General features: G+C 42.7%; 1 protein-coding gene and 1 long non-coding RNA gene across 4 annotated transcripts in view; one reads left to right on the top strand and one right to left on the bottom strand.

Annotated features, from left to right (window-relative positions):
* LOC138250227 (uncharacterized) overlaps window positions 1–15,388 on the top strand; it is a 155,759-nt gene extending 140,371 nt beyond the window's left edge. For both annotated transcript variants that reach the window (XR_011194912.1, XR_011194913.1), the window contains one exon: window positions 15,136–15,388. This is a non-coding gene — a long non-coding RNA (uncharacterized lncRNA). The remainder of the gene's footprint in view (window positions 1–15,135) is intronic.
* Window positions 1–25,813, bottom strand: part of APOO (apolipoprotein O) — a 769,977-nt gene that overhangs the window by 567,852 nt on the left and 176,312 nt on the right. The window lies entirely within an intron of this gene.

The raw sequence follows: 25,813 nt of genomic DNA, 5'->3' as shown, positions 1-25,813 counted from the left end.
CATTTATGTACATAACCCGAAAAAGTTAAATTAACTATGTAAAGTGCTCGACTTCTGCCAAGCGAGCTCGCGCTCGTAAATTAGAGAAAAAGAAGTCTACGAGCCCGATGGAAAACAGCGAGCCTCGCATGTTTTCTGTACTTGGTCGCTGCGCTCAAGGAGGGCTAGCCACCGGAAAAGGCATGACCTATGCGTGCCTCCGACTAATGAAAGCAAGCAGATTTTATTAGGCAAGCCCACGAACCAATAAAAAACACTGACGTGAAGTTGACAGGGCTCTGCGCCCTTTTCTAAATACTAAAGCGGCTCGCTGCGATACGCATGCAACGCAGGCTCGACCCTAAAAAAGGCTGTGGTACAGTGATTTCATTGCTGCCCTGAATTCAACACAGCTGAAATGAAAAACGTTGTTGGCTCAAAGAAGTTCCCATTTAGTCCTGAGTTTCTTTAGGGAAGGGTAATCTGATTATTTTGCAACAGGACAAACAGATGGCACTTCTAACTAATAAAACAGGTACCAAAATACATTAGTAAATCAGATACTCCTTACTGACACAAGGAACAGAATAATTCTACAAACCAGTAACATCCCTGCTTTGTTGTGTCACCTTAACAAAGAGCTCGTCCGTCTCTTAAAGAGGCAGAACTTTTGTTTAAGGTTTAGAAACTAAAAACAGCGCAATAAAAAATTTCAGCCTCATGTGGCCACGTGCCTCGTGACACCATCAGCCAGATACTGCATTTCAGCTAAGCGTACTGCATGTTAGGATCTGAAGTTTCTTTTCCATCACTGTTTTACAGTCCACAGCACACAAAGTTATTTTGGTTAACACATCGTGGCAGACTCAAAAGGTCATGTGACATAGAAGGGCGGGCGGCGGTGGGGATAGAGACGGGGAAAATTACAAATAAATAATAATTTTAAACAAGCATTTTCAATGCAACGGGTCTCGCATTTGTTCTAGTTAGAGCTATTAGCGTTGTAAAGCAAAGAAACACGCTATGTAAAATGCAGCGCGATCGCGCAGCGTGGAAAATAAACAGATAAAGTAGTCCAGACTCCAGGCTGAAAACATCGAGCCTTATATGTTTTTGGTACTTTACCGGTGCTGTGTAGGTGGGCTAAACACCAGATTTTAAAAGGCAAGCCCACGAACCAATGTAAGTGACTGACTTGGCATGGACGTGGTTTCAAGCCCAAAGAGAGATAACAGAATGGACAGAGCACTTCGTGTTGCCCATAAAAACTAGCACGATCGCGCTGTGTAATACCTTGAATTCCCAAGAAACGCTAGGATAAACAATAGAATACTAACCAGACTTTTCTTGCCACATAAACTAAAAAGTAAAAGTTTCACATAGGCAAGCCGATGGCAGTCATCAGCACAAAGCAGAAATAAAACTTTGCTTGCAGTGAAACCTATAGGCAAAAGTGCAATTATCCATGTAACCACCAAAAGTGCAGTTATCTATGTAACCGGCAAAAGAGCAATTATCTATGTAACAGGATTGATGTACTGCAAAGCGCTCAACTACTGCCCAGCGAGATCATGCTGTGAAATAAAGAGAAAAAGTAGTTCAGAAACCAGACAGGAAACATCGAGCCTCAAATGTTTTCAGTAGTTGGTCAGTGCGCTCGAGAAGGGCTAAATACCAGAAAAGGAATAACGTATGCATGGCTTTCACTAATGAAAGCAAACAGATTTTAAAAGGCAAGCCCACGAACCAATGAAAGTGACTGACGTGACATGGGCATGGTTAGAAGCCCAAAGAGAGATTACAACAGGGGACAGAGCACTTTGAGTTTGCCCATAAAAAGGGAGTTTGGTGTCCTAGAACAGCAGGGCCAGGTCCCTTATCTCTGGATGAAAGGGGAAGAAACATGATTTGCCCCAGCTGACATGTAAGCCACACAGGGAAGCGAAGTGTTGCATCACTTCCGCAACCTCAGCAGAGATATCTGAGATAGCTCTGAAATAAAGAATTAGGTCGTCCACTTATAGGGACACTACATTTAGCCTGTTTCCCAGTGGGATGCCCCAGTTCGCCCCACGGCGGCGGCGCTCAGTCTCCAGGTGTTTGATGGCTAGTGAGAAAAGTAGGTGGGGAAAGAGGGCAGCCCTGACAAGCTCCCCTGCCCATTGGAATCGGGTCAGAGATGGCAGAACCAGTTTTTACTCTGAACAGAGGCTCCATATACAACAGCCACACTAGTCTCATAAAGCAGGGACCGAAACCGAATCGTCTCAACTTGAAATAAAAAGGGCCATCCCAGCGAGTCGAGGGCCTTTTCGAGGGCCAATACCAGCCATCCAGCAGCTGGCCAGGCCTGTGTGGAATATTGCTGCGGACTGGCACAAATCCGTTCTGGTCCAGAAGAACCAATGTGGGGACCGAAGGCACCTAGCGCGCAGCTAGTAATTTAGCCTGTATCTTATAATCAGTGTTGAACATGGCAACCGGTCTATAGGAGCCCAACATCGTCGGATCTCGGCCAGGTTTTGGAAGGGAGATCAGTAGCACCTCAGGTTGAGAAGCGGAGAGCGTGGCCGCAGAGAATGCCTCCTCATACACTTTCAGTAGGTGAGATCATAGGGGTGTACGTTTTGTCAAATTCAGTTGGGAGGCCATCTGGGCCCAGGGTCTTACCGGTGGCGAGGGCACGTTTACTCTCCTGTAGCGAGCCAGTGTTAGTGGTTCCTCCAATTCCTCTCGCGGCTCATCTGTGAGGCGAGGCAAAGGAAGTGAAGTGAGAAATGCATCATATTCCGCAGGACTCGCCGACACCGTAGATTGATACAACTGTGTATAGTAGTGTGTAAACTCATTATGTATTTCCTGTTGGGTATGCAGCAAGGTACCCACCACAAAGCGTAGTGCCACTACTGGAGCGGCGGCGCTCTTCTGACGTATCAGCCATGCCAACAATCAACCTCACCGGTCCACTGCGGTGTGCGTACGGGCTGAGTGTGCAGCATAATTAGGGCAGTGTAGGCGCTCCAACAGGGATATTTGTTCCCTATGGCTTTCCGCTAGGTCACATCAGCCTTCCGGTTCTTGTAGCACATATGTTTCTTGATCTAATAGTGTTTCCTCTACATGCGTTAGGTTCGCCTCAATCGCCTTGTGCCTGTTTCACTGTACACCCAAACAGTGGCCCGCACTGTGACCTTGAGTGGGTCCCATTCCAGGTGCCTCGATGAGACCGCCCGGTCACTGCTGTCAAAGTATGCTGTGAAAGCTCTACAGAGAGACTCATGAAGGAGGGGGGGGGGGGGGGGTTGTCCAGCGCCTCAGGCGCCAAGTGGGTATGGCCAGAGCTAGATTGTCTTCTGCCAGCTGTACGTATTGTGGTCAGAGTGGGTGCGGCCCAGGTAATCCATGTGCGGTACAGTAGCTATTAGGTTGTCAGTGTAGAGGATTCTTTCTAACCGCACATGTAGGTTGTGTGGGGTGGAATAGTATGAGTATAAACGATCCTGGCTGTTTCGGTGGCGCCAAATGTCTGACAAGCGCCAATGCTGAAGTCAGTTACGCAGCGAGGCTGCAGCATATATTTCAGGTGCCATGGCAAGGGGCGGGAACGAGCGGTTCAGACCCGGGTCAGTAACGCTGTTAAAGTCTTCCCCCCCAGAAGCCATGGGATACCACTCCAGCGGGATACGACGGCAGACATTTTGTGCAAAAATAAAGCTTGTTCTATGTTTGGCGTATATATTGATCCTAAAATTAATGCCCGGCCATCTAAACACCCGCATATAAATACATAGTGGCCTTCAATGTCAATTACCTGCTCTTCAGCCAGGAACAGGTTACCCGATTTAACCCAAATGAGAGCGCCGCTAGCATAAGAGGAAAAAAGTGTTGTGGATAGCTGTCCGCTCTAGCACCTCTGTAACCTAATAGCCTCTGACATTGTGAGGTGCGTTTCCCGCAAAAATCTAATGTATATAGAATGTCTTTTGAGGTATAAATAAATAGCGTATCTGCATGCTGTTGTATGTATAACACTCACATTCCATGTGAGAATGTTAGTCTGGGCCACTGGTGGGCAGTAGGAGAGCAGCGTCAGAATCAGAGAGAGAGCAGTCAACAGAGTACTTCATGAACGGTGGGTGAGTCGCAGGGAAAAGGTTAACGTAGGGGCTCCATTCAACAACAAACCAATGCAAAAAGGCAAGAATAAGTGCTGCCAGAACATACAGCGTGACTACCATAAAGGCAGTAAGACAAGCGGCTCCCGCCCAAACTTCCAAACTTATTGGCTCAGATCAACTAATGAATAAGGAAGAAAGTGCCTATAAGGGGATTCGGCAAGAGAAGTGCCATGTGAAGGTCCCAGTTGACTATCGCTGTTTGGCAAGCATCGCAGAGAAATTTAACATTGTCCTACATACAGTATCCCCCAACAGAGAATGTATCCCAGATCTATAAGTCTGGAGAAAGAAAAAAAAGGGAGGAGGGAGACTTCACGGGGAGGAGCAGGCCACTAGCGGAAAGGAGCTACGCAAGGAGTGGGGTCAAGAAAGGAACTAGTGAGGTGCCCCCCAGAGACCTGAGGCAGTCAAGTGGTTGTCAGGTATGTGATTATATATATAACTGATATTTTTGGCAGTAGTAGGGAAATGCAGCAGTAGGTGGCAGCAATATTAATATGGCTTTACATCTCATACATTTTCATCTGCTGTTTGCAGTATCACATCCGGCAGGGTTACAGTCCCAGCCTCTGAACGGTCACTTCTCAGACTCATCTTCGCTGCCAACCTCTTCGGTTCCCTCCTCCAGATCTGAATTCTGCATCAGTTCCCCGATGGCCACCGATGTCTGCAATGCACGTTGCCGGTCCCGTATAATCTGTTCGTGATCAGGAGCATGTGAACATCGTTGGGAAGAGGCTTTGCGGAGTCCCCTGTTCTGCCGGCGGTCGGATCGCCTCTGCCGTGCTCCACCCAGAGTCTCCGGTGATGCAGTTCTTGATGCAGTTTTTCGGGTCTGATCTGTTGCCTCCAGCCATTCCCAGACTGCCTCAGGTGTAACAAAAAATGTTGACTGACCCTGTGCCACAACCCAGTGTTTTGCTGGATAAAGGAGAGAATACTTCAAATTGAGGGTCTCGAGCTGTCAGTTCACAGCCAAGAAAGAGCTCCATTGCTTCTGTACAGCCATAGTATCGTCGGGAAACAGCATGACCTTAGCATTGTCAACTTGGATATTTTGTAGTGCCTTTGCTTTATATAGTATAGAGTGTCTGTCTGCGTAATGTAGTAAGCGAAACAGAAGAGGATGCAGGGCTGACCCGGGCGGCAGAGGTCATGCGGGTCCCGGGTGTGCCCGTTCAACAGTAAAAAAACAGCGTGAGTGCCCCAAGCGGGGATCAGTTCCTTTATCACCTTTTCTACGCAGGACACAGGGTCGCTACTCTCAACCCCCACTGGCAGGCCCACCACTCAAATGTTATTCCTCCAGGAGCACCCCTCTGAGTCATCCACTCTACGTTCTAGGGCGGCCACCCTATTGAGCAAAGATTGCACTGACGTTTCCACTCGCTGGATTCTAGGGGTAAGTTTGTGCAAGGTGTGTTCCATGGTGCGTGTTTTGTAAGCCAATTTCCAGTGGTCTGCACGAAGCAGATTGAGATCAGTGACCACAGTGTTGATCTTTTGCTCCAAAGATGTTCTGGTTTGGTCCAAAGATGTACCAAAATGCTCCACTGCCTCTAGCACCGCATCCAGTTTACGGTCCATTGAGGAATGGAGAACCAGGGCTCTGGGCTGAGGAACCACTGCCCGCCCTGGAACGCAACTGCCCCATGTTGCATGCGTCTGGGTACGGATCTCAATGATCTCCTCAGTCCGGCAATATATGGTTTAATGCACAGCAGTTGTTCAGCTCTGCAGCGTCACACCGCTGTATTCGCCCCAGCGCCTCAGCCACTAAGGTGGTGCAACTCAGGTGTCACATCCATTGGTGGTCAGAGCACATTCCACTTCCTCAGCACCGTAGGGGCCAGAGGCAACAACAGGAAAGACAGTTCAGTATTTACCACCTTCGGCCGCTCCTCACACAGCAAGGCGATGACAGCCAACAGTCAGTGCCCAGCACGGGACAGGCGTGTCCACATCTTTCATTCTGATGGCCACTATACAGTAAACGTCTTGGCAGGTAGGGGGGGAGAGGGCCTGGTGTTTCCTCCCTAGAGCAACTTTCCCTTCAGCAGCGTTCCCCGGTTTCTCTGAGGAGGTCAGGGGTGTGTTTGCTCCTTTTCCTTTTTTGCTGCGGGATAAACCGCTCGCCAGCAATATCGCCTCGCCTCACCTCTTTGCTTCAGCAGGCCGACTGCGTGCGGCCCGCCTCAAGGCCCAGCCACTTTCCTGCTCCCTCGATGGCTCTGCGGGCACTGCAGTATCGTAAACTTGCCCACAGGAGTCTGCACTGTTCCTGGTCCTCCGCTCTGCCGTCCCAGGACACATGCATTCCTGCAGCCTCCTCTTTACTTCCACGGCGGGGGGCAGGCACCCCCTCATCCTCGTAGGTCCCGATCACACTCCGCTGCCTACATGAGCATCACGGGGGGGCAGCAACCACTCCTTCAGTTACTGAGGCTTTTCCCTCCGTCAACCCCCTCCCTCCCCCGCTCACTGGTCGGACGGCCTCCACCCTTCTTCATGCCAGTAGGGCCCACTCAGTAGCTCAGCAGGTCCCAGTTATTTCCAACAGCCCACGGATCATCCAGCAGGTCCGGGGTGTGTCATCAGCAGAATACCATCGTACAGCGCTCGATGCAGTGCTTGTAGGCGGATAAACGAAGGATAAACTGGCTCTCGTGGCGGAGCTCGTTCAAAGTCCGCCCACCATGATGGCTCCTCAGGCCACGCCCCCACATTACAGTACTCTATATATGTACTCAAATTTGTACATACAATTGAATGTAAAATGATTCTTGGGAGTGCCAGAAACTCAAGCCTTAAACCATGATTTGTACCTGCTCTCATGCAGTATTTGTGGTGACGCCTGTAAGTATACAATATTGTGAATAACAATGTCATCTTTGAACGCTAAGAACTGTTGGTAAACTAGCCTTCTTGCTATTTCCAGTGCACTAATTCCACACCAACTGGAAACAGTCATTACCACGCATGACCGTTACCATGGAGCAATTACCATGCATACGCCTTTACCATGCAATCCTTTGCCATGCAGGCCTTTGTCACAGATATACCGTTACCACACATGTCTTTACAACGAATTTCGTTGTAAAAGCATGAATGGTAAAGGCATATGCATGGTAAAGGTTTTGCAGGTAAGTATTAAGTGTTTTTATATATATATATATATATATATATATATATATATATATATATATACACACACACACACACACACATATATATAAAGAGAGCAAGAGAGGATTTTTAGGGCGGGTATTGGTTTTTAGGTGGTATGGGCATTTTTAGCTTTTAGGGTGGGTACGGGTATTGTGTTAGTAAGGGATTTTTAGGTTTTAGGGTAAGTATGGGCTTTTAGGTGGTAAGGGCACTTTTAGGGGTTAGAGGGAGTATGGGTTTTTGGGTGGTAAGGGGTTTTTAGGATTTAGGGTGGGTATGGGTTTTTGAGTGGTAAGGGTATTTTCAGGTTTTAGGGTGTGTGGGTTTTAGAGTGGGGTGAGGGGATTTTTTTGATTTTAGGCTGGGTAGTTTTTGGGTGGCAAGGTGATTATACACACACACACACACACACACACACACACACACACACACACATACACATATACACATATAACACCAACAAGAGCTGGTCCACCATGCAAACTCCCGATCAGAGATAATTCAGCATGGCTGAGGCTGCAATGTACCCTCACAGTTAGGATGTGAGTTCCTCTGAACTCTAGTAATAGCCATGGCGGTTTGCAAAAGTGATGCTTGGAATGCAATACAGACCGAATTGTATACTTTTTTCTGTAAAATACAATTCAAATATTTTTTGCTGTATAATGAACAGGGTCACCCATACTCTGCTACTAACTTGCCGCCCCCCTCTTCCTTCCCCCAAGTGGGGAGAATAGATAGGATAGGAATTCTGCACATCAGTTGCATGTGTTGTGCTTCTGATTATTATTAATAGTGTGGCCTATTTGTCTATTATCAGTCATGTCAAGTTATGGGGTGCTCGAGTATGATATTAAGAAAAAGTTGCACATAGTAAAAACAGATCACAGTGTTTTTATTTTTTCGAGGTTCAAGTATATTTTAGACCACAGGAAGAAACAATATTTTACTTTAACATTTTGACTGTATCTAGTACTATCAGAGCTTCTTAGGAAGCACACCCAAGTCCACCATGTATGTAAAGAAATGTTTTTTATACGTTTTCCATTCACTTAGAATCGTTTTCACCACTGGTGTTATTAGTAAGTCCATAAGGAAAACTTCTGAGATGTTGCTGAGTGGAAGAGGCATAACCACAAATGGGTCCGATGCGATTATTGCCAGATTAGGTGTTTATCAAAACTGCGACATTAGTTTCTTTATGGAGCAATTATATATATATTTTTTTAAATACATAGGAAAAACGTGTATAGAAGAATAATTGTTTCATATATTGTTCTTTTTAACACTTTTAAAAAGAAAAATGCAAGACTAATTGCTTGAATGAACATTTTACTATTAAAGGAGGAAAGCGAATTACTGATCAGAGTAAAGACAAATCGATCATTATCAAACAAGCAGACAAATTTGGAAATGTTATGATTTTAAATCCTATTATGAAGAAGCTACTAGACAATTGAGCCCAGCTAAATGTTGGAGAGGAAATGACATTTGAAGAAACAGCATTACATAAGATACTTGTAGAAAACAATACAAAATCAGATGTTGTGAAACAGCAGTGCAGGCCTAGACGTTGTACTAATGTCAGAAAGGTGAAGAGTTCACTTGAAAACAGAATGCATAATCAGCGAGGTTGTGGTTAAAGGAAAACCAGTGTTTGTGAGGCTGGAGGAATTTATAGTCTTAAAGCACACAGGCACATATTCTGTTGTCTCAGTAAACTAAAAACGTGAATGAAGAATGGTAGTAGGAGACTGAATTAGCCTAGGGTACGCAAGAACTCATAAGAGATCTTGGGAGCAGAGCAATAAGACACCCACACAAATCCACATGCATTCAAGAGTAGTGAATGGCTAGTTTGTCAAACATTGTTAGAGCTGCAATAAAGAATGTGTAAGAAATAAGTTAAATGCAGTGGCGGCCGGCAGCTTTAGGAGGGAGGCAGGGCGCACACACACACACACACACACACACTCATTAACACTCATACCATTCAAACATGCACACATGCACCAAACATTCATTTTAAAACATCACACACACTCATTCTTTCACACATGCACGCACATCCATTAACAACATTCATACCATTCAAACATGCACCAAACATTCATTTTAAAAGATCGCACACACTCATTCTTTCACAAACACACATCCATTAACAACATTCATACCATTCAAACATGCACGTGCGCACCAAACATTCTATTTAAAACATCACACACACACACACTTTACTTCAGCCTCCAGGAGGGTTGGGACTGCTGCCTTCCCTCATTGGCTGACCTGAAGTCAGCCAATGAGGGAAGGCAGCAGTCCCAGCCTTGTCACAGAGTGGGATGGGGTCAGTGAGACGGCTGACCCCACCCCACTCTGTGACAAGGTGTCACTGATTGACACTCGCCCTGGGCGCATCAGGGCTTTAACCTGAAGCGCCCAGGGCGAGGGTCAATGGGTGACGCTTTCCTCGTCACGCAGGAGAGGGCTTCAAGGCACCTTTGCTGAGCCAAGGAGGTCACGCCCATAGGAGCCTCTTCAGCCCAGCAAAGTTCAGCTCAGGCAGCCAGGAGTCTGCGCAAATCGGGCATGGATCACTCCTGGCTGTCTGAGTTGAAAATGAAGAGTGTCGGTCAGGCTGGCCTTTGTTCAGCCTGACGGACACTTTTCATGAGGGGCAAAAGGTGGGGGGGGTGTGGCCCCTCCGCCCTAAAGGATGGGCCGCCACTGGTTAAATGTTAAGAGACACCAGGAATGTGATTTTGCAGTGGATGACAGTGAAGCAGCAAATTGAGACAAGCCGCCTACCTGTGTGGGGAAAGCTGCTCTCTCTGCCACAACAGAAATAAGCTTTGGTTTACCTTATCAAGAGGAGACCTGTCTTTTTTAATCTTAAGTGTCTCCGCAACAAAAAGATTACAAGAAGGATATGCATGTTACAATCACGCTAAGGGATCTTTCTGAATATCTCTATAAAATGGTGTGAAATGTGAATTCTAGAGGAAGAGGAATATTGGTATTTAAATATAAAAAAAAAACAATGTTATCTTTAATAATTATTTTTCCTCTTAAAATCCACAAACAAGAGAGAAATTTACCATGTTTACCATTATTCCCTGGTACTGGATCAAGCCCAGATTTGGTGTCAAAATACATTTATCAATATTTGTCTCCTATGGTAGCAACATACCAGCATATTTTAGGGACTTAAAATATTTAAGAAACCTTTATGATATACACTGAAAGGATAGTTTATGTGTGGTCAGCACGGACGTCAAGAGCTTGTATACTCTTAAAGAACACAGACATGGCATTCAAGGTTTGAAATAAATTTTTCTTCCAAATCAGCATGTTAACAGCACGTGGATGTGATTGCTGAAATTATGAATGCTTTAATACAGAATAATCACTTCCATTCACAGACAGAGTGGCCTTTACCATCACAAATGGTGCACTATTATGGGTCCTAAGTTTGCTCCCTCTTATGCCAACCTCTTTATGTACTGGTAAGAGACTGAGCAGACCCAGAATGAAAACCTACATGCGGGATGTATGAACACTGTATTTTAGGCTACATTAACTGACAACACACTAATGATACAGAGTAGTAATGAATAATCCCTGAACAGTAGCACAAAGTGGACTGAGTCTGGAATATGATAAATTCCACATTAAATTCTTCGATTAGGAACTTTATGTACATGACAGTCAACTTCACAGTGAAATCTTCAGGATACCCACATCGGCCAATAGTTTTCTCCATGACCGCTCTGGACACATTTATAATCAAAAGAACAACATATGCTGTGTGAAATTATTGTGACATTAAAGAAAAGGTGTCAACTATAATGATTAAATAGAAGTAGAAAAGCAAACTTTGGTGAAAGTTTGTTAAAGAGGCTACCCTATTAAATAAAATATAAAAAGCCTCAGAGAAGGCAAAATTAGTTGAATGATCCAAATTATGGTAAGCCCAACCATATACTAACTATAAATACACAACATTAAAAGAGTTGAGGTTTATCACAAAATTTTATGTTGAGAACAAAGAAAATTGGTTTCTTAAACAAACTGAAACATTCTTGCAACTGATGTAGACTAAGCTCTCAGTCTACCAGATAAACCTACAATTGCAGTTAGAAAAGCCAATACATTGAAAACCATTCTCAGCCCCAGTAACATCTTCATATGAAAGTAAGAGAACTGGTAACTGGTTGTCGGGAAAACTGGTATGATATGCTAAATGTAACAACTGTGTTTGCTGTAAGTTTAAGAATGGGACGAAATCAGCTATGAGAAAAAAAAGAAGAAAAATAAAAGAGTCTTTAATGTAAGGTGATACAACTTATTGTATGTATCATCTAACGTGTGTGTATGTGCAGGATCCACCAAACAAGTCCTTAAGAAATGTTGGAAAGAGCATGTTAATGCCATTAGAAACAGAGATGAGAAATTCCCCATAGCCATGCATTTTATGCCTGCTCGGGCTGTTAAGGATATTGAAAATATCAATTTATTAGGAATACAACAAATTACAAATGGTCATAGAGGTGAAGACTGAGAACTGAGATTATAAACAAAACCTGGTTGATTGATAATCTAGAAACAGTCACTAGTGAGCTAAATATTGACAATGAAGTCAACAAGTTTTTATCTTAAAAATCAATGTAGTCATCCATGGAGTATTATTACTGGATACGAATCCCTCTCCTCTTTTTGCTGCAAGTAAAAATGTTGATTATTTTCACAATAAGATCTATAAGACTTGTTTGTAAACCAGGGGACCTTCTGTGTTGATGCTTTGTGAGAAGAAGTGACTGACTTATTTTCAATGCTATCAGTCATTTATGTGCCTGGAACAGGTGCATATGATTAAGCACAGAGAAACTGAGAGAACTTAGAGATGATGTTGCTGGTTTGATGAAGATTACACCCCAAGAAATAATGTACTATCGCAAACTGAGACTCAATATACATCTGTAGGATATAGGATTTTGGGTCAATTGTTATTCTAAAACTAGAGATCCAGCGAGTCAATAATACTAAAGATTAACAACATGTCTAGTAGAAATTTCAGACCATTCCTTCTTAAAATTTAGGGTGAAGGATGTTGCAGGACCGGGGCATAGAGGCAACAATACACTTAATAGACTTGAAATCTGGTGATTTGTTCGGAAAAGAGGACACGAGTTTGAGAATCACTAGTGGGAGTACCATAATTTATCAATATAGAAAATACACTCTTTAATCATGATACTTGATGGAAGATAAGATTCCTTCTTCCTGTAGAACATCTATATTTGTGGAATGAAAGTAGTTTCAAGAGTGTAGCAATTTATTTAGAAATAAATTAGGTCTCTGCTATTGTCTTTATAGGCAAAATCAAAATTTGAACCAATGGAATCAATAGCGCAATAGTAAGGTTATGAATCTGGGGACGTATGTGTGAAGGTTTCATGTATTGAGTTATAACATCCAAAATTATATATCACGATCCTAGCAAATTAGATGCATTCTATTCTTATGTTAGGTACAAGTTGCTTTTAGCATTTAATTTATTCTGCATAATTATGTTTCTTCCATGTTGACAGGATTCCGTTTAGTGAAAGTGCACGACATTTTGTAGAAATAACTGTCATGTTGCCTCAATATTTTTAAGATGCAATTTTAAAATCACCTTTTGGCGGGATTCAAGTACTCACCGCTGAAATTAGATGACCTCTAGTAATCATTTCCTATATAAGATTCAGACTGCAACATCTGTTCGGTCCTTTGATGTGGCTGATAACAGTGCAAATGTTGTGAAGGTAAACCATGTAAAGTTGAAGGTGGTTTTGCCCAACTAAGAGATAAAATATGGTATAATTCATAAGCAGGTGAATGAGTCCTTTGATTTGGGATTATGAAGGTTTATCAAGTTTTCCCCATATATAAAAATAAGTGAAATCTTTTATTGGATGCTAACAGTGTTGGTGGCTTACACATGGCTTATTTAACTTTAGGGAATCATGTCCTGTGAAAGGTGGCCTAAGGTTTAGGTTTTTAATACTCATGTATCCTTATTAGAGAGAATAGTTAAGGGGATAAGAGGTGATTAAAGCAATACAATGCAAAACACTTGGTAAAGTAATTTTCTGATTTTCTGGATGTTAAACTGCCCACTTGCAATGTGATAATGATTGTCATGAGCAGCTAGGTTTTTTTTTTTTTTAAATAACAATGATGTGGGATTGCGTTTTGATTTAGGGACTGTGGGGGTCATTCTGACCCTGGCGGTCATGGACCGCCAGGGCCAACGACCGCGGAAGCACCGCCAACAGGCTGGCGGTGCTCCCATGGCATTCTGACCGCGGCGGTACAGCCGCGGTCAGATACGGGAAACCGGCGGTGTACCGCCGGTTTCCCGCTGCCCAAGGGAATCCTCCATGGCGGCGCTGAAAGCAGCGCCGCCATGGGGATTCCGACCCCCTTACCACCAGCCTTGTTCTGGCGGTTTTGACCGCCAGAACCTGGCTGGCGGTAACAGGTGTCGTGGGGCCCCCAGGGGCCCCTGCACTGCCCATGCAGTGCCAATGGCATGGGCACTGCAGGGGCCCCCTAACAGGGCCCCACCAAGATTTTCAGTGTCTGCCACGCAGACACTGAAAATCGCGACGGGTGCAACTGCACCCGTCGCACCCCTTCCACTCCGCCGGCTCCATTCGGAGCCGGCATCCTCATGGAAGGGAGTTTCCCGCTGGGCTGGCGGGCGGCCTTCTGGAGGTCGCCCGCCAGCCCAGCGGGAAACTCAGAATTACCGCGGCGGTCTTTTGACCGCGCAGCGGTATTCTGCCGGCGGGACTTTGGCGGGCGGCCTCCGCCGCCCGCCAAAGTCAGAATGACACCCTGTGTATGATTACTAACGGCGGTTCAGAATTAGGATCAATGGGCAGATTGGAGATTGATACTTTTTGTTCCATATGAAGAAAGGGATTGAGTTATGCAAAGATATGTGTGCTGAAGTCCTTTCAAAGTAAGTAAACCAGATATGTAGCAGTTTACATGTGGAGATGAGATGACTACAACTTCCAATGAATAATGAGGTTGCTTTTAGTTGTATTATCAAGCCGCATCAATCAGAATATTAAATGTAGTACCATACAAAATCTGCTTCTGTGATGATCCGCAATAAGAGAGGCTGTAGTAGCAAACGTTTTTGATCAAAAGTATTTTTTAGATTAGTTCTGTGAAGACTGTGCTTTATCAAATAAGCAAAGAACACATATAAATACATTTAAAACACCCAACAATTACACAATAGGTGGGCTTTATGATCTTGCCTGTTTTATTATACACGCTTACTAGTTTAACTTGGTATGGAGGATTGCCAAGCTGAATTAGCCCACATGATCTGCAAACAAACCAACTGGCAATCTGCAAAGCATAGTGTATGAATACCAAGTTAGACTGGTAATCTGAAAGACATGAAAAGACATAGTCAAGAAATACTATGGAACAATTTAACCAATAATAGGATAAATATGGCAAATTCCTCTTGCAGTATAAGTTGGACATACAGATTTCTCATTATTTGAGTGATATACAGAAGGTATATATTGATTAAATATGTTTAATATCAAGTATGAAATTGTGCTATGTATTTTTAGCAGATATAAAAGAATGTACATTTTATGCCATACTCAGATTTTTTGGGGATTCGAATGTCATATGACCTAATAGAATATTTTTTGATTTTGAATTTTTATTTCTTGCCCTGTGCCTTTTGTCTCTTCTATTTTTCTTTTTTAATTTAGAACTATTGTTTGTGTTCTAGATGGAATGAAATCATCCTATACACCAGAGACCCCACAAAATCCCACAAGAACCGTCAGCTCTGGGATCATATTTGCTATGCCCTATGTTGTTTTAAGGGCTAGGATTGTCGGAATTTGAGTAACTGTAAAGGAAAAGCACAATAGATCTGTTTTGCTAAGGATATTGCATGTAAAATGTTTGTGAGATATAGCAATATTGAATTTTAAATGTGGACAGTGTGCGTTAAAAAATGTAATAAAGGAAATAAATGAAACAGATATTTTTCCATACATATGTGTGGTCTTTCTATTTATTTTGAAACTCCTTGGGAAATCAATGTTGTGGTTTTGAACTAGGAATTACTTGGATTACTGACCTCTAAGGTTGAGATGTGCAGGGCCATTTTGATCTGTATAAATCTGCTTTCAGGTGTTTATCTATTTGTTTCGTGACTGTTCAATATCAGCCCAAATAATCTACAGTAGTTAGCAAGAGAAGATCATGTGTAATTTCTAGGATTTGTCAGGTTGTAGGAGGCCAAACTGTGATAGTTTGGCTTGAGTCCGAAACATTCTGTGGCTGGTCCAGTATTTCCATTAGTTGAAAATAGGCACATTTTTAGATTCCATATTTCCATGTTTGTGACCACTGTGGAGAAGTTGAGGAGGGCAGACTGAGATTGCAGCACAAGTCGTCCTTTTCTTTTTTTGAGTGGCGTTGATCATGCTAAGTTTCTTAACATTTAAAATGTTATATATTTTGGAAGCTATATGTCCTGATGGTAAGAGTCTATTTATGGAAAATGTTTTTGTTGAACCACTGCAAAAGATAAGGATTGCGTGGAGGGTCCAAGTCTATAGGGAACACAATATTTCTTCTGAAACATCTGAAATCAGCAGGACAATAAACAGTGGTGGTACCATGGGGCAAGAAAGCCAGGTGGGGGGGAACTGGCCTTATTGGTAGCAGCTGCAACGCTGTGGAACTCCCTTCCAGAACAGATCTGCAGCATTAATGCACACTTATTGTTTCACCAAAAACTTAAAACATGGTTGTTTGCTTCTTAGGAGTTGGTAGGGGCCACTTCTGAGGGGTCTGCCTGGATTGGTCCACCTTTGTTTCACCTGGTTTCTCTCTCTACTCTCCAGCACTTTGATAACTCCTTGATCTAATGCGCTCTAGAAAGGCTACAAATACAAATACACATTTTTTCTCACCCAACTTTTCAGAAGATCGATTACCCTATATTTTGACTAATGGGCTTATCCCAGAGAGGGGCATAGGTTGAACCCTGCATTTTGTTAGAAGAGGATCTATATAAATATTTAGGTGCCCAGTGGAATCTTTTATGTTGGATGAATGATCCACTTTTATATTTTTCACTGAGAGCAAATCTAATGAAGTCACTGGTGTAAACAAATCCTTTTTCTACCTGCCCCAAAGTAGAGCAAGCAGTGAATTGTCTTCCATAATCCAATGTGAGGCTTTTCTAAGTAAGAATGAAATTTGAAAACATCTAGGGAGCAAGTCCATTACCGTGTCTTATTGTTTCTTATTTTGTGCAATGGAATTCCGGCTCTTATGTTTTGCCCTATGAAGTTGATGATAGTTGTATGTAGTGATTTAGATAGTAGCAGTAGAAAAATGGTAGTTATAAAATTAATTTGAGAGACAACCATTGTTTTAGTACGTTCTACTTTACCTCACCATATAATAAAGTTGCATGACCAAGAGTCTTGATAATTTCCTTAGAACTCAAAAGAGAGTTGTTGTTTGAATGCCTAAATATTTGATTGCTTTGTTTTGCAATTTTAGTTGAGTTCTCTTTTATACTAGGGGTACAGAGTGGGTTTAAGGGGAAAACTTGTCTATGGACGATGATTTTTTGGATGAGACTGTTGACCAGACTAATCTGAGGGACAACAGTGCCAGACTTTGGCCCCACTATGGAGCTAGCCGGTGGACTCCCACAAATATGTATGAGTTGAATAAGTTCTGGGGGTTAAGTTTTTGATGGGATTGATAAGAAAGATGTCACTGACTTCATATTAGTCTACTAGTCCCTTGATGCCAACTGCTATATTTCCTGCAACCATGAATCGAGGTCAGTATTTGGTTTTGCTTCAAAAGCTGCATTTTGTTGATAATGCTTCAGCATTGCCACAGGATCACCCAGATTGTAACAGTCTCTTCAATATTGTGCATGTCCTTGATTGTTTTGAAGATTGTTTTTCTGAAATCTATGGTCCAGAGAAAGAAATAGCTGTGGATGAGTCTTTGGTCCGTTTCAAGGGTCATTTGGGTTTTCGGCAGTATATTTCGAGCAAGAGGGCACATTATGGAATTAGGATGTATATGCTGTTTTAGAGTAGCACTGGAAATGTCTATAATTTCAGGGTGTACACTGGTAGTAATTTTTCTTTTGACTCCCCTAGCTGTCTACCCACTTTTGCAGTCACTCAGAACATTGTAAAGGACCTTTTAACAAAGGTCACCATTTATACGTAGATAACTTCCATATTAGCGTGCAATTGTTCAAGGAATCTTTCAAAGTGGACACTGTTGCATGTGGCACAATCCACCCTAACCATAAAGGTTACCTTAAAGAGCTTGTATATAGAAAACTTCAGAGAGGACAGTGCAGTGTGCTTTGTATAGCGATGAACTTCTAGCTGTGAAATTTTCAGACAGGAGAGATGTCCATATTCTGACAAGCATTTATGATGACAGTACTTCACCTGTGACAGTTTGGGGTCAGGTTGCTGAGGTGTGCAAACCTATGTGCATTTTAGAGTACAATAAGCACATGGCTGTTGTCAACAGAGTGGATCAAAGGTTGGAGCCTTACAGTGCTGTTCAAAAGTCATACGTTTGGTGTAATAAGTTGACTGTTCATTTGGCAACATTCAATGCTTTTGTTGTATTCAAGGGCTGTTCTCCAAATTCAAAGATTACTTTTGCTCAGTTTCAAAAGTCTGTAATAGGCAGACTTATTGTACAAGTAATCCTAGATTTGGAGTGGTGGAGGATGTGGCTAGACTGAAAAAATTGCACTTTCCGATTACATTCCTCCCAAACCCCCAAATCACTTTTCCGTGTAAAAAATGTAGAATCTGTACCTAAAGAGGCGTGCAAAAGGAGAGTTGTATGTACTGTCCCAGGTGTTTTTCTAATCCTTGGCTATGTGTGCCCGCCCACATGTTTTAAATTGTTTCACACGCAACTCAAGTATTGGGAGCAACCCTGTGGGTAAAAGTGAACTGACTGGTCTGTATTGTTTTATATTTTTTGTTCAGTTTAGCTAGACCAGTTGTGGTGGAAGTCATAGTTGTTTTTTCATCTCCTTCAAACTGGTTTGTTTTTTCTTGTTTAAACAAAAAAAAAAGTGATGTGGTGAGTTTGTACTGGCACTTTGCTGGTGGTGTCTGTACTGGCATTTGGCTGGTAGTGTGCATACTGGTGCTTGGCTTGTAGTGTGCATGTAGACTAGCGCTTGGCTAGTGGTGTGTGTGGACTGGAGCTTTGCTGGCAGTGTGCATGGACTGCTGTTTGGCTGGCAGTGTGTCTGAGCTGGCATTTGGCTGGAGGTGCGTGTGTAGTGACTTGCTGCTGGTCACTACACACACATTGCCAGCTAAATGCCTGTCCATAAAATCTGTTAGCTTCCAGGTGGTGTGGTTGCTCCATCAGTCCTGTGGGCATATGAGAGTGATGGGCCCTTGAATGGCACTGTTTGTTGATGTGAGTGTTGTAATGTGCAGGGCCAGAGCTGCCAGCTTGAGACGTTTGGTATGTCACATGAAAGGTGTGTAAATGGCCTATAAAGTGGTTGGTGCTTTGAGTTTCTACTTCAGCATTGTGAACTTTCAATTATTAATAGTGAATTTTATTCTTGTGAAAATGTTTGTTAATGAAAGTTACATTTTGAACTTTTCACTCGTGCCAAATCTACCCAATATGTGTGCATACTTGAGGAGTAGATGGTTGTGCAATAATATTTGCCTTTTTTGTCTTTCTCTGCTAGGGTGTACACTGTCCCTAGGGAAAATCTACCAACTTTGGATATTTTCGTAAATTAGACACCAGGGAGACTCCGGGGTGGCTCGTCTGGATCCCTCTTAGTACTGGAATCCACGGGGAGCCTTAAACATCCTGTTACCCAGAGTTCCCACATATGTCCTGATAAAAATGGTACCTCACCTGTGTGGGTGGGCATACTGCCGCAAAAGGAAGGGGTCCCAGACGCAATGTGGCAATATCAACAAAAGGGGTAGCTGCAGTTTTTGGGCCTGGATTTAACAGCCACTCAGGAAAAGCTACCAAACCCTGGCATTTCTGAAAACTAGACACCCAGGGAAGTACAAGGTGGTGTGCCACTTGTGGATCCCACAAAGTATTCTTACCCATAATGCCCTGCAAACCTCAATCAAACTAAAATCGCATATTTTCCTTGCAATTCTGTGACTTGTTCTTCCAAAATCAGAAGGAATCCACAAAATTCCTATCACCCAGCATTGTTCCACTTGTCTCAATAAAAATGCTGCCACACTTGCATGGCTGACCTAGTGCCTGCAACAGGAACGGATCAAACTAACATCAATGGGAGTCCTTGCAAAGGAACACTTATTGACCTTGGCTTGATCGGTTCCTGTCACGGGTACAAGGGCCAGCCACACAAGTGGGGCAGCTTTTGTTCCTGTCCCAGGTGCAAGGGCCAGCCACACAAGTAGGACAGCATTTTTACTGGGATAAGTGGAAGACTGTTGGATATAAGAAATGTTGTGGATTCCTGCTGATTCCAGATGTTTACGCCACAGATTTGCAAGAAAAATGCACAGCAATATTAGGCAAAGGTTGAGGTTTGCAAGGGCTGCTGGATAGGAAAACCGGGTGGGATCCAAACAAGTCACTCCACCCTGGATTCTCTTAGGTGTCTAGATTTAATAAATGTATAGGTTTCCTAGGTTTCTCTAGAAGCTGGCTTAGCTAGGGTCCAAAATTCACAGCTAGGAACATTGCGAAATTGTGTGTTTGGGGCCTTTCTTAACGCAGGCACTGGGCCTACTCACACAAGTGTGATACTATTTTATTGGGGAACGTAGAAGAACACAGAATACTAAAATAAGTGTTATTACCAATTGTGTTTCTCAGCATTTGTGCCTTCCAAATGTAAGCCAGTGTGTAAGAAAGACGACAGTTAGAGAAAATCCCTCTAATTCACGTGCTACTATGGGGACTCACAAATTAGAGATGAGCAAATAACCACTGCTTCTAAACTCCATATCTTGTACCCATTTTGGGAATACATAGGTTTCTTTGATTCCTATTTTTCACTCATTACATTTTACCAAATGAATAGCGCTATACTAGGTACACAATGAAAAACCACTGAAAGGCGCAGCTCAGTTATTGGATCTGGGTCCCTTGAGTTCTTGGAAAACCCACAAACCCTATATATACCTGAAACTTGAAGAGTCTAGCAGATGTAATAGTATACTACTTTTGTAAATGGCCAAATGACACAAGAAGTTACATATAAAAATGTTGCCACAAATTGATATTTTTCCTATTCATCTTCTTTTTTTATTTCACCAATTAGTTTCTTTGAGAAAACCTTGAAGGATCTTCACAAATGATCCCTTGGTGAATTCAGACTTTTGTTTAGTTTTCACACCCGCTTCTACCACAAACTGGAAGGAGGTTTGTAGGAAGCTGGCTCTGTATATACAATACCAAAATGAGGTATAGTGTGCACAAAGTCCAGTGGATCCCCAGAGGCTTTACAGAGGCTAAAGTAGATAATACTGATGCTCTCTTTTTGTGGTAATGTGGTCGAGCAGATAGTCTTATCAGAGGGTAGTGCTAAGCACTTGTTGTACACATACAGTCAAAAAATGAGGTACACACATCAGTGACTAACTCCAGGCTAATATTTTACGTATCAAAAATATATTTATTGCTTTATTCTTACAACCAAAATAATCTTTGTTGCAGGTAAGTACAGTTTCAAGAAGGTATCACTTTCAAGTATAACATGCACTTTGTTTAGAATTCACAGGTAAATCAGTAATACTTTTAAATTTATAATTGACAGTGCAATTTTTCATACAAAGCAATGCAGTCCTAGGGGAGGAAAAGTAACAACACAGTTTGTAGGTAAGTACTCAACTCACAATCTCAGTCTACAGGGGATAAGGTGTCTGTTGGGCAAAGTTTAGGAAGACACCAAGGGTGCACCATTAGCAACACAGGGACGGCCAGAAGCAGAGGTCAAATTTGCTGTCAGGCACCCAATGAATCCTATGGAAACAAGGGTTACTCAGAAACAAAACAGATGGCATGTAAGTAAAAATGTTTTCGCTGCCATTCACAAAGGGGAAGGGGTCCCATGAGGACCCCTTCCTGTGTGTGAACCAGTTTGCAATGCTAACTGCGATTGTTTTGCGACCGCATTCGCGGTCACAAAACAATCATACATGGGACTGCGATTCGCAATTAGGAAAGAAACACCCCTTCCTAATTGCAACTTGCAAACCCTTTTTGCGATTCGGTAAATAGATTACAGAATTGCAAAAAGGGGTCTGTACATCCCAAATTGCATTTTGCATGTCGCAAACTGCCCGATTTGCTGTTTGAGACGTACAAAATGCTTCGTACATGTGGCCCAAATGACAACATGACAAGAGAAATCCCACACCAATTTAGAAAAATACAGTAAATGTTAATAAATTATTGAACACCAAAACAACAATCTTTTTTGAAGTTTAAAGTGAATCTAGCACCTAAAAAAGAAAAAAGCACTTACCACAGACATATTGTCACTCAAGACAGAACCAAAGTCTAAAGTTATGGCTGTCTGCAATGGAGAGCCTGTCAGATACAAGAAGTGGATTGGGCCCGGTCTCCGCTTACCTTAGGGCTTAGAAGAAATTTTGTAGAAAAATGTCTGAAGATAAAGTTCAGAGGGGCAAGGTGGTGTCCGAAGAGGAAAAAAATCATAGTCACGGTAAAGAATCCTTCGCTCGGGTTAGACTTTTTTTTTTTGGGAAGTCAAAGACCTCCAGCGGAGCGAAGCTGCAGGCTGTACCCAACAAGGCCTCCACGAGGACAGATACCCCTTCTGTGAGGATCCGTTGAATTTGTTGCTGTGAGGTCAGGCCATCCAGAGGAAGTGAACTGTAGAGTGGTTCTGAGGGTCCTAATTTATACCTCCTCCTTTGAAATAGGGGACGTTTCCAGAAGTTCCCTGTTCAAGTGCTTGGAATTTACTGCCTCCCTACCATGGCTACAGGTAGAATAGATTAGTGTGAAGTTCTTTGTGTGAAGACAGGGAACACCCTACTGACCTGCAATTAGGGCTCGGCCCAGCTCTGCCCCCATCCTGCCTGAGATGGCCCATCTAATCCCTCTATTGTATGGCAGTCTGAAGGAATATACAAATGCCAACTACCACTCACACCCAGTCATGACCCAGTAATAGGCTGCAGGCATCAAATAGCTAGGAAAGGAAAAAGTCAACTTTCTAAAAGTAGTATTTTCAAACCTGTGACTTAAAATCCAATTTTACCATTAAAGAGGATTTTGAATTACTTCTTGTTTTTATCATTTATTTGGCCATCCAGTGACCATAAAAGAAGCAAAATAAAATCACACAAAATACATTACACAAAGTACAAAAATTGTCATATCATATAAAAATCATAAAACTAACATGTCAAAGATAATATTTCATGATACAATTGCAGACCTTATGCTTACAACATGATGTATAAACAGGTGCAGTTGAAGAAGCATATCCCCGCTGTTGGCAATGTCTGTAAAAACTCCATGGCAGCCTTATTATCTAAAAGTAGCCTGTTTTAGGAAAGGTAAAATGACCAACTTATTTAGCAAGGAATAAAATTTACAAAACAGAATAAAGTGCAGCGTGCTTTGTTCGGAATGTCCATCACATGGGTAGACAGGAAGATTGGCAGCTAATATACGCTGCCAGGGGTATGCTACAAGGAAATGAACAGTGTTCAAAGGTAATTTGTTTAAAAGGAACCAACGGTAGGTGTTATTAACCCATGTTAAATAAGACTCAATACCAAGGCAGGTACAGATTTGAGCATGGGTGGCAACAGTGAGCTTTCCTATGTTTTAGACATTCTCTCTTCCATGCATTCGGCTGTAAACAATTTGGTCAATGAAGTAGAAAAGGTACCTGGATTCTAAAACAGTTTGCACAGATCAACCAATTACAGATTTGGTGTATATATGAGATCCAAGGAATTTTTACACCCTTTTTTCAGGTTGAAACAATCAGCTAAAATTGATCAATTCTCTGAGGTTTCCTACTTAGTCTATATTTTCAGCCATAGCATAAAGGGGTTAATAATTTGTATGCTGAGCAGTATTTGAGGGACAACAGTACTAGACTTAGGCCACACTCTAGAGCTACCCAGTAGATTCCCACAAATCTGGAAGAGTTGAAAAAGTTCTAGGGTTTAACTTTTTTGATGGGGTTGATAAGAAAGCCGTCAACATCTTCATATTGGTCTAGCAGTCCCTTGATGGCAACGGCTATATTTCCTGCAACCATGAGTCATAATCGGTATTTGCTTCTTCTTCGGATGCTACATTTTGTTGATAATGCTTAAACCTTGCCATGAGAGGTCTACGTTCCAGGGAAAGAAATAGCTGTGGACGAGTCTTTGGTCCTGTTCAAGGGCCGTTTTGGTTTTAGGCAGTACATTCGTAGCAAGAGGGCATGGTATGGAATTAAGGTGTATAAGCTGTCTGAAAGTAGTACAGGATAGGTTTATAATGTCCGAGTCTACACTGGTAGGGATTCCAGTATTGGCCCACTTTTGGAGTTAGTGAGAAAATAGTGTGGGAACTTGGTAGACGACTGTTTAACAAAGGTCACCATTTGTACCTAGATAACTACACTGGAGTGCAATTGTTCAAGGAATTGTTCAGCGTGAACACTGTTGATTGTGGCACAATCCGTTCTAACCATAAAGGCTATCCAAGGGAGCTTGTGTGTAAAAAACTTGAGAGGGGACAGAGCAGTGCCTTGCATAATGATGAGCTGCTAGCTGTGAAATTTGCAGACAGGAGGGATGTCTGCATGTTGATTACCATCCATGATGAGCATACTTCCCCTGTGGGGGTCAGGTTGCTAAAGTGCACAAATCTGCATGCATTTTAGACTACAATAAGCACATGGGTGGTGTAGATAGAGTAGATTAGAGGTTGGAACTTTACACTGCTGCTCGTAAGTCTTAAGTTTGGTATAAAAAGTTGGCTATACATCGCTTCCATTTAGCAACTTTTAGTGCTTTTGTTGTGTTCAAGGATTGTTCCCCTGATTCAAAGATGAAATTTGTTAAATTTCAGATGTCTGTGATAAAGAGCCTTGTGGTGTAACAGGCAAGAGTTCCTAGAGTATCAGTGGAGGAGGATGTGGCTAGATAGAAAGATCGCCACTTTCCTGATCACATTCCTCCCACTCCCAAAAAAGACTTTCACGCTAAGAAATGTAGAGTCTGTGCCCGAAGCGGTATCCAGAGGGAGACTCGTATCTACTGCCCCGATTGTCCGACTGTGCCTGGGCGGTGTGTGGCCAGCTGTTTCAGAAGTTACCACACCCAAAAGAATTATTAGGAACTACCATGAGCGTAAACTGCCTGTTCTATATTGTTTTATATTTTTGTTCAGTTTCACGGTTGGCATTACTGTCATATTTAGTTACAGATTTTTGTTTGTAGTTTTGTACTTATTTATAATTAGTTAGTGTTTTCTTTTTTGTTAAAAAAATGTGATGGCGGTGTGCATGGAGTGGCGCTTGGCTGGCAGTGTGCGTAGAGTGGCGCTTGGCTGGTGGTGTAAATAGTGACTTGCTGCTGGCCACTACAACACACTGCTAGCCAAATGCCAGTCCAGAAACTACGTCAGCTGGTGTGATTGCTGTGTCAGGCATGTGGGCATAGGAAAGTGATGGACCCTTAAAAGGCACTGTCTGTTGATGTGGCTGTTGTAATGTGCTGGGCCTGCGGCTGGTGGAGTGAATGGTCTTATGCGTGTCACGAAATTTCTTGTTAATAAAATTTGATCTATTGAACCATCATTCACCCTCATGCCAAATCCAACCAGTATATGTGGAAAAATAAAAAATGAAAAAAACCCACTCAACTGTAATTAGGCATCAAAGCACAACTGTGACATGCTAGGTGTTTAGGGTGGGACCCCAATGATGAAACATGCCACCAACTAGATTGGTGGGTGAGGGATCTTTTTTAGCATAACCTAAGGGTGTTTCTTTTCACTGTTTGAATGTTAGGAACATCACAGAAGTATGAGTCTTGGTAGTGTGCTTGCTTCTTCTCCAGGGAAAAAGTACCAACTCTAGATTAGTTCGAAAGCTAGACACCGGGTGGAGTACAGGTTCGTGTGCCTCTTGTGGATCCTAACAAGCTTCGTAGCCACAATGCCCTGCAAACTTTAGAATGTGACTAAAATCACACATTTTTCTTGCATTTCTGTACAAAATTCTTACAGAAACAAAAATAAACCAGAAACTTATACCACCCAGTTCCCCCCGGTCTCCTGATGAAAATGCTACCTCTCTTGTGTGGGTAGGCCAAATGCCCACAACAGGGAAGGGGGCAAAACACAACCTGGACACACCAAAAATTAGACTGAGCCAGTCG

This window comes from Pleurodeles waltl, chromosome 8 (genome assembly GCF_031143425.1).
Source record: "Pleurodeles waltl isolate 20211129_DDA chromosome 8, aPleWal1.hap1.20221129, whole genome shotgun sequence".
Taxonomy (NCBI): Eukaryota; Metazoa; Chordata; class Amphibia; order Caudata; family Salamandridae; genus Pleurodeles; species Pleurodeles waltl.
The sequence above is the reverse complement of the archived record's forward strand: the minus strand, read 5'-3'. Positions and strand labels throughout refer to the sequence as shown.